This window comes from Atractosteus spatula, chromosome 1 (assembly GCF_055471065.1).
Source record: "Atractosteus spatula isolate fAtrSpa1 chromosome 1, fAtrSpa1.hap1, whole genome shotgun sequence".
In the NCBI taxonomy this organism is placed as follows: Eukaryota; Metazoa; Chordata; class Actinopteri; order Semionotiformes; family Lepisosteidae; genus Atractosteus; species Atractosteus spatula.
Window position 1 is genome coordinate 36,524,947 of NC_142706.1, and position 8,984 is coordinate 36,533,930.

An 8,984-nucleotide genomic window follows, 5' to 3' on the forward strand; every position below is an offset into this window, starting at 1 on the left:
GCTCCCTGCCTGTGCTTACTTTCTATCTTTATAATGATGAAGTAATAATTTGTATCAATTAGGTTTGGCAATAATGTTGAACAGAGCAACCAACAATTTTGAAAAATTTGCCAGCATATTACACACTATTGTGATTGTGCCAAGGTAGAAGACATTTTAATTTGATACTTCAATTTTCCCAACACCCTCAGAAACATCAGTAGCAGAAACTGAAATGGTAAACATTCTTAATGTATTCAAAACTTTAACGGAGGTAAAATTAGATAGTCTAGATCTGCAATCAGTGGAAAATGGATAGAAACAGTTTAAACAGATTCTACTTGAAGCACAGAACCATTTTATCCCAAAAATGTGGAAACTCAAAAACAAAATAAGTAGGATATCCCTAATGGTTCAACAAATTAATTAGCAAAAAGCTTAATGAACAGAGAGCACTTAGAAAACAACAAGATTCAGCTAAAGAAAAAGGTTACAATGTACTGCAAGTACAGGTAAAATGGGTATTAGAAAGGCCAAGAGAAAAATTGAAAGAAATATGAAAGAAATGGAGGCTAAAATAACTAATAAGCAGTCATTTCAGTACTACAACAGCAACAAACCATGTGCTGGTTTGATGATCATGTAAAAATTGTCAGCATGAAAACAGTACACGTCAAAGGGAAATGGCTGATATACTAAGGGTACTTTATTCAGGTATTCAATAGGGAAGAAGTCAGCACCATGCTTCAGGTAGCTGACTAAGGACAAAGTTCTGAATTGGACAGTATTAGCATAGAAGAGAGTGAAGTTATTCAACTTATTCAGAAGCCATTGATGCAACTCATTTAACATTTCTTCAAAATAGGAGTTTTACCTAGGGGCTGCAGAAATGCTAATGTAGTATCCATCCAACAAAATGGTGAGAAAACTGAACCAAATAATTATAGACCAGTAGGTCTGACTTCTATTACATTTAAGATGATGGGAGCAATTAGCAGAACATAATTAGAGGATCGCCTATACGGAAACACATTCCTAGGAAATAGTCAGCATAGATTTAGAAAAGGTGGGTCCTGCCTAAACTTGAGTTCTTTGAACAAGTAACAACGTTGATGGATACACATATGACATGTGATATGGTGTATTAGGATTTTCAGAAATACATTGATGAAGTTTCACATAAAAGATTATGTCTCAAACTGAAAGCAATAGGCATTCAGGAAAACATGAATGGTTGAATTGAGATATGATTATTAAATAGAAACCAGAGGGTAAAGATAAAAAGTGAATACTCAAAATGGGGGTGAAGTAAGTAATGGAGTACTGCTGAGATCTGCACTGGATACAGATGCAGCCATTCAAAGTGCGCGTCACAGACACGTACCGCAGGTGACGTCGCTCAGTATGACGCAAGATGACGCGTGGCACCGCAGTACGTGATTGGTTGACCGACAGGGGCACTCGTGGTCCGTTGGTCTGTCGTAGAAAGACTTACAGTAAAAACGTCTTTGCTGTGCCCGTTGTAGATATTGAATTTTACCACTGAAGGGAAATCTTAGTAGCTGAGCATAAAAAGAATAGGAGCATACTGTAACGCGTGTGAAGGCCATAAACGATATTAATTTTGGAACATAAACATACAGTATATACTGTAGCTGGTCTTGGTACTTTAAAGAAAAAAATACACACCAGTATTCCATTTCTCCCTAAACATTTTAAGCTTTGAAGTCTTTAACTAACATGATACCGGAGTCAACAAGCATACTTTTAGAATTTGATTAAAAGGGAATATAATATGGAATCGCGTATCTAAAGAATTTAATAACGGTATTCGTGTACTGCGACAGGGCTGTGTAGGGCTTTTTCGCCTGCCTGTTCATGCGAGCTGTCTTCTAGCCGACTGGTCTAGGTGCGTGACTAGCAACTGGGAGGTTGTGTGATCGAATCCAGCTGGTGCCGGACTTTTCTTTTAACAAACATTTCTTCGAAAAAATAGAATAGCGATATTATGGACAATAAATTGACTTTTATATTTCAAAATATCGCAACATGAACGATATTTGCGATATTTTGAACATATCTTCCCTTCTGACAGCGGTTCCTCCTTCTATTGTGTGTGTGTGTGCAACAGAGTAAATTTTTATAGAGAAATGGAGGCTGGACAGTATGCGTTACAATATAAACATTTATATTGATTTAAATCGTGTTCTGATTTAAATCGCAAACGCGTGTTTAATTATGTGTTTTTTAATCATAATCAGGCTAATGCATTTCTACATTTTCTGTATGAACCAGCTTAGAGGTTCATACAGAAAGACAGCTTGTGTTTAAATTGAGTGTAAGGTAATTTATGCTTCTAAAGTCATGGTCAGCATTTATTATTGTACTGTGCTGTAAACTTTTTCTGTGCCTAGTCACATTATTTTATAGCGTTTTTATTGCGTTATTAAATCCGGTGGCGCTGTGTGTTAGAGTAGTTTCCTGACTCCCTTGTCACATGGTCTGTGATTGAATCCCATAGAACTATGACTTTATTTTTTAACAAACATTTCTTTGAAAAAATGAAACGTTTCCCTTGGTCAGAGATTAAATAAAACCTCACTCGCACCAAACAAATTTATATTTCTAAATATCACAAAATACGTTCATTGTCTTCCAATCGAGTCGAGTTGACATTGGAAGCCTGCCACACCCGGACTGTTAAACCAACGCATTAGCACGTCAAAGCCCATCGAGGGTATTGAGCCAGTATTGCCTTTAGTATTCCCCCCTCTCCCCTCAATTCAATTCAATTCAAGGTGTTTTATTTGCATGACAGATGGGTACAAGCAGTGTTGGGTATGTATATTGTAACGCTTACGGCAGACAGGCACTGTGTAAGAGCCGGCGCACCAGAGCAGCGCACCGAGGGAGCGTCTGCATTTCTAACTTAGTTTTTAAAATTAGTCAAGCAATATGAAGCATCTCCTTTTACTTAGTGCCTGAGCATAAAAAGAATAGGAGCATACTGCAACGCGTGTGAAGTCCATAAACGATATTAATTTTGGAACTTAAACATACAGTATATGGCTGGTCTCGGTACTTTAAAGAAAACATACACACCAGTATTCCATTTCTCCTAAACATTTTAAGCATCGAAGTCTTTAACTAACGCGATACCGGAGTCAACAAGCATACTTTTAGAATTTGATTAAAAGGGAATATAATATGGAATCGCGTATCTCAAGAAATTAATAACGATATAATTATATTCATGTTGCAAAAGAACTGCAACGGACATAAAAACTCCCTTGCTTTTAACAGAGCGTTCCATAATTTCTAACTACGAAAATGCCAGGTGAAAGGATTTGTAAACATATTTTGTTAAAGCAAGTCAGAACCCATTCAGAGCCTACATTACATTTTAGCGTTTCATTCTGAGCAGAAGACCCTCACACCTGAAGAAGGGGGAGGTGTTTTTCGCTGGAAATCTCGCCTGCTTCTACTTTACAACCGGAGTGCTGGCTGTGACGAATTAAACCGGTATTACAGGTTACAATCACAGACCATGTGACATGGGAGTCAGGAAACTAACACAGCGCCACCAGATTTGATAACGCTATGAAAACGCTATAAAATAATGTGACTAGGCACAGAACAAGTTTACAGCACAGTACAAAAATGCTGACCATGACTTTAGAAGCATAAATTGCCTTACACTCAATTTAAACACAAGCTGTCTTTAGCCCTCTAAGGTGGTTCATACAGAAATGTAGAGATCCAGGCTCAGAACACACAGCTTCATTAGCGAATACATATGCAGGACAACTAGAGAAGACGTTTTACAGAGGATGGATTTTTAGAAACATCCCATCAGTGACATCACTGAAGTCAACTCCTAGGTACTGTAACTGTCGTGTGGATAGTTTCACAAGAATCAGACAAAGGTTTAAGCATCGCTTGTTCTAGATAAAACTGCAAAAAAAAACAACAACCCATAATGTACTTCTTTGCGGCTCTGTTTGCCCAAATCATATATTCACAACGTGAAATCTAGAAAATAATATTACGTAACCAAAATCCGCAATATGGAAACAGAACCTGTGTAATTGTTGATAGATGATGTACTCGTAACATTTTTTCAAGACGAACTACAACATTTAAAAAATGACTTGTATGTACTTGATATCTCTAATCAATCCACGGGTCCCAGCACGAAACGAAAGTAAAACGCATACCGTTTCGCGCTTCTTATTAGTTGCTCAAAAGTAATTTGACCGTATGAAATGCATAATATAAACCTAGAAACATATACGTGAGTAGTACTTAAGCACTGTAGTATCGGTGTTAAGACATACCTCTCAAATACTGTAAATCAAGTTAAAAATATCTCAAGATTCTGGTCATAATGAAACCATGTTTCGTGTATGTTTTCTTTAAAGTACCGAGACCAGCCATATACTGTATGTTTATGTTCCAAAATTAATATCGTTTATGGCCTTCACACGCGTTGCAGTATGCTCCTATTGTTTTTATGCTCAGCTACTAAGATTTCCCTTCAGTGGTAAAATTAGATATGAATATTCAATACTTAAACGGGCACAGTTAAGACATTAAATATACATATACATACTGTATACAGTACAGTTTGCATACGGTAATATGTTTATGTCCCTAAATCAATCTCTTTTATGAGCATGTGAAAGGCATGGTGAATCACTGTACTTTGCATGATTGGAAAAAAATGCGTGATTGCGAAATGCTGTGGCGTTACTTTTACAAAGACGGTCAATGAAAAAAAGAATGTGGACCAGGGCAATACTTTGAGTTTACAGCTTGTCCAAGGTCATTTATTATTAATACTATTATTAATATCTTCGTTAAAGACTTTGATGGCTACAGCTCAAACATGAGAGGTTGAGCTTTATTAGCTCCACCTTGCGGAAATTCCGGATACTATTATTTTGCTAGCGGTATTTACCGGTAACTCGCGGTATTTACCGGTAGCTTGCGGTAGACTGCGTACAGCGTACCGGAAAATAATGCGGTATCGCCCGCGCATTTTGAATGGCTGCATCTGTACATTACTCTTCCTAATTTACATCAGTGATATGGATTAAACAAAAGTTAGTAAACTAGTCAAGCTTGCAGATGATTCCAAATGAGGAGAATTAGCAAACACTTCAGAAGCAGAAAATGAAACTCAAAAAGATTTTTAACAATATTCATGACTTGGCAAACACCTATCAGATGACATTTAATTTAGGCAAATGCAGGGTATTGCATGTACAGTATGTAGATAAAACATAAACTATTATTTCAAAATGGGAAATGCAGAGATGAGGCTAGTTATGAAAAAGATTTAGGGGCTTATGTTGACACATTTACTGTACATGTTCCAGACAATGTGGGGAAGCAATTAAAAAGGCAAACATACATAGTTAAAGCATTTTAATTCAAATCTTCCTAACAGATTCTTATTGGAACTTCCAATTATCATTTATGATTTATGTTTGGTAGTAATTTTGAATAAAATGCAGTCTCCATTTATATTGCAATTATTTACTTGCTATTAACTTTCTGTAGGTATAAAATACCTGCAATAGGTTTCTTATAAAGAACTGTGATATAATACTTTAGAGAAGACATGGAAACCATGTAATTTTGCATTAGCAGTAGTTGATCTGTTCTGTATATGTCTTAATTCTTAGAACCTTCCTCACAAGTACTGTACTTTAGGCTATGTTTCCTAAAGGTACTAACCTAAAGGCTTCACGTACTTACTTCATTTAAGAGATACTGAGGTAAGAAAAGTGTCTAAATCACTGTATCTTCCTTTCAAACTTACAATGCAATGAGTTCAATGTTTCACTCACAGTTGTGCTAACTCACTGTGTGTCCATGATTGTTTACAAAACTAATTAGAGATGTAGTAGAAACATAAATTGTCCAATACTAATTGTTTTTGCATTTTAGTTATGAAATTATGTGTATTTAGTTCTTGAACATCAAGGACTCTTTAGGTACTATCAATAAAGGTCTTTACAAACCATCAATGTGTATCATTATCTAGTACTTTTACATGTTTTTAAAGATGTAGAAAGTAAATTACAGTCACAAATTTCTCATAATTCTATCACGTTTTTTTTGTTATGGTTTTAAATTACGTCTACCCCATAGACTGAATACAAGAGAACTGATACAGCCACACCCCATGCAATTCAGTGTGCGTACACTGTACATTTCTAAGTTGTTTTACGTCGAAACATCATTTAATATGGTTTAGTTACACAGCTTAAGGTCATCTGGTTTTTCCTGTTATTTAGGTTCTTGGATTTCAGTCCTCATTGTGTGAGTACCTGCTTCTCTTCCTTGCATAGAAAATAATTTTAAAATCACAGGATGAATATAGGATAGTGTATATTTAAAAATTACGATTTACCATGTTATTTTTATTTACTCAATTTCCTAACATACATTTCAAGTGTTTTTTTTTGGTTTATAGAAAAAGTAAATGAAGAATACTGCAACATTTTGATTTAAGTTAATAAATTTAATTTAAGTGTAGGAAAATTTAAATGTTACATTTGTTAATGTAACATTTATATGTCTTTCAAGTCACAGAACCACACAAAAACCATCAATACCTGATATGTCTACCTTTAACTCATGAAAATACCATGTCATAGAGTGTCAGACATGATATGTTTGGACTTTATACATGCACAGTAGGAATATACTGTAAGTATGGAAAGCACTTTAAAAAGCAGAGAAACTGCCTTTCTAGCTCTAACCTCAGGCTTTGAATTGATCCAGCAGTAAAGCTATTGTAAAATGTTTATTCTAATTTGACACTGAAATATTTATGTGACCCTAAGTCAGTCACGTGGAGACAAGAGTAAAGAGATCACATAAATGCTGGTGCTATGTAACACTGTAGAGATTAACATCGACAAAAACTACTCTTAATGTTGGTATCAATGGTTGACAGCTTGGGTCTCACACATGGAATCCAAAGAAAAGTGTATCCCAGATACTCCTGCACCATTCAAATCTACCTGGTGAAAGCCTGATGGATAGAGTTTTTTAGTCGTTTTCTTCATTCTAGCTTCTAGACACTCTAACAGCATAGTCTTTTCAAATAGTTCAGGTGGGTAGCTGCGTCAGCATCCGTAGGCTGCAAAGGAACAAGTAATAGGTTTATTCCATGCTAAGCCTTCTTGCTCCACGGCCAAAATGTTGTGTTTTCTTTCTTCTCTTTTCAGCATGGAATAAACCTATTAGTTGTTCCTTTGTATTTTCAAATGAACTACTGTTCTGTTATCAATAACAAGTACATATTCAACATGTACAACAGACATTGAAGAAAATATTGTGTAATGTGAATGTAGACCAAGTTCCTCCATTTAGGAGGCAAACTATGTATTGGGAACATGTAAATGTTGTCTCTGTTTTTCTCTGAGCACAGTTGCTTTTCCTGTCTAGTTATTGCAAAACTTAGTATGTATAGTGCCTATAGAAAGTCTACAACCCTCTCCAAAGTAACACATTTTCTGGCCCAACGGTCTGAAATAAAGACACAATAAATCAGAATATAATTTACATTTACTTGAACGGTTTAACACACAACCTCCAAGTAATTTTTCTTTTTCTTTCAGCATATACATTTTCTACTGCCATAGTACAGGGATGGATCTGTGACAGCTTGACCAATTACAAATGAAAACCTAGAAAATTGAGTTATAATGGGAAATATCGCTGGTCCCTCTTACTGTGCATTGCTGAATTGCTGAATTGCTATATTTTAACTTGAACAAAGCAATAGATCACAAAACACACAGAAATTGTTTAGAATCATTGATAGTGACATTGATAAAAAAGTGTGTTAGTAGTCAAATGTATCTTCCATATTAGGAATGTTGTACAATTGAGGGGGCTGTTTTCTACATCTCACCTTTGTAAGTATTGAGAACATTTTTATGAAGGAAGTCAAATACTCTTTAATATGGCATTTTACTGTTTCATAGTGTTTACTGAAACCTTTAACACTTCAGAACTAATTTGGAAATGCTTTTCAGAAAGATTCACTGATATCTATGATTTCCCTGAGAAGCCACTTGGCCACTATGACACACCCTGGACTTGGGGTTCTGTAACAGGATCTTTAATATAGGTATACCCAGGAAAATACACACAAACACAGCCATATGGTCCAAAAATAGTGCTCCTTTATTTGCAGTGTGGAAAAAAAAACAGTGAACAAAACCTACGTTCTTTGAGCTGCTGATGTATTCAGTGTTCCTCACTTGGTCAAGTAGGTGATATACTATTCCTCACACAGCTGCTTACTGTTCTCTGAGACTCTTCTCTCTAAAACACGTTTCTTAACCAAAACCTTTCAAAAATTAAGTCTCTTCTTCCAAAGTTCATAGTTCCAAACAGTCAAGAGTCCTATTGTTGATCATTTCCTTCTCCCTCTGGTAACATCACACACTCAGAGGATCTGCCCTTTGAGTTCAGACCTCAGCCCAACCCTGGAAGCCTCTGTGTTCCAGTTTTTAAACTTTCACCTGACTAATAGTCTTCTAAAAGATGGTTAGGTAATGGTGGGTAGCAGCTTATTCCTCACAGTATTCTGGGGAATGTGATTCAGACAAGGATCTCAGTCTTGTCTGAACTTTCTGCCCTTTTACATCATCTGCTGTATATCAGTACCTATACTGACATACAGTATATCAATCATCAGAATATTTGTGATTTTTTCCTCTGTGGAAAATCACTTTTTGATTATTCCAAGTTACCTGTGCCCTGTAGAGGATTTAAAGACAACAGCCGAGTAAGTGGTGTGGGGGGAGGAGGCACACTTGGTCACCAAGCAGAGATGGTTTCAGGAAAACAACACTGCTAGATTTATCCTTGGGACATTGGTTTTGGTAACTGGGGTTCATGGGGTTCTTCTACTGTTCTGTCTATAAGTGCCTCTTGTGGATGAATCGTGTTATGTATTCTGTGTATTGGGTAGGCAG